Source organism: Gordionus sp. m RMFG-2023, chromosome 4 (assembly GCF_954871325.1).
Source record: "Gordionus sp. m RMFG-2023 chromosome 4, tfGorSpeb1-WG-v2, whole genome shotgun sequence".
Classification (NCBI taxonomy): domain Eukaryota; kingdom Metazoa; phylum Nematomorpha; class Gordioida; order Chordodea; family Parachordodidae; genus Gordionus; species Gordionus sp. m RMFG-2023.
The window spans coordinates 11,548,637-11,549,888 of record NC_088778.1 but is presented as its reverse complement, the minus strand read 5'-3'; positions in this window follow the sequence as shown (position 1 = coordinate 11,549,888).

Below are 1,252 nucleotides of genomic sequence, written 5' to 3'. Positions count from 1 at the left end.
TAAATTACGGATAAGGAATTTATTTAAATAAGATATATAATAAAACAATATAAATATAAAATTAATGTTTATTGATATTATCTGCAGTTATAATGCAAAAATAAATCCACATTTTCTGGATTTATACACGTTCTTTGTTCTAAAAACTTTCCACCAATGCGAAATCTCCTTTAAGAAGATATATTAGTTCCAATAATTTCCAATATTTTTTTTAGCTAATCTGGATAACGTTGATAACAAAGTAGGATATCCGTTTGAAATATAACCTTTTCCTCAAATGAGAATTTTAAATAAAAAAAATAATTCCATTAATAATAAATAATAAAAAGCAATTTAAATTATAAATTTATTGTTTATAAATTGTAAACTATACTAAGTACACTGAAATCTTGTTAAATTATAAAATTCAAACTCGTTACTTTAAGATTTTAATATTTTGTTAAATCATTAGGTACAATGCTCTTCTCTACCAAGGGTCTATATGACAGAATTTTTACTGGATGGAAACTCCCCTCAAAAACCTATGCCTATTTTCCTAAAATTGGCTCGCGTTCAAATATTGAGCCGTTCTCCTGCTCACGCTCTCGACTGAGCCAAATTATCGGCTCGCACTCTAAGGTTTAGATAATTTTTTGACTCGCTCTTCAAAGTTGAGCCAATTCTTTTGACTCAGGATTGAGTAATGGAGCGATTTTGCCATTGCGTGGTACAATATTCAAAAAATAAATAACTCTTAACGTTATTTCTTTATTTAACTTAAAATATATATCGCAGCTAATGGTTAAACATTTAATTTAAAATAAAACAATTTTAAGTATATATTTTTTTTATTTTAAAACTAAGTCGTTTCAATCATAAATAATTTTCTTTCTTTCTTTCAATATCATTTTCAATGTAAAATTATTCTATTATGGATTTTTAAATAACACAACATCATATAAGGTTTATATTAAAATTACATAATAATAAATTTTAAAGTTAATGTTAAGTTAAAATTAAATTTTCCTAAGGCTAAAACAAATTTACTCTATAATTTAAGAAGGTTTAAAATAAAAATAACAATGTGTTAACAAATATAGGCATCATGTTAAACAAAGTAGAATAAAAATCATTCATTGCAATAAATAATTAATTTCTTCTTAAACTTGTATAATTTTTATATACGAATAATTTTATCTTTAATTCATCACCATTTACTCTTTGATTAATATTTTTTTTTACAAATTCGATTGAATAATGATAATTAATTATG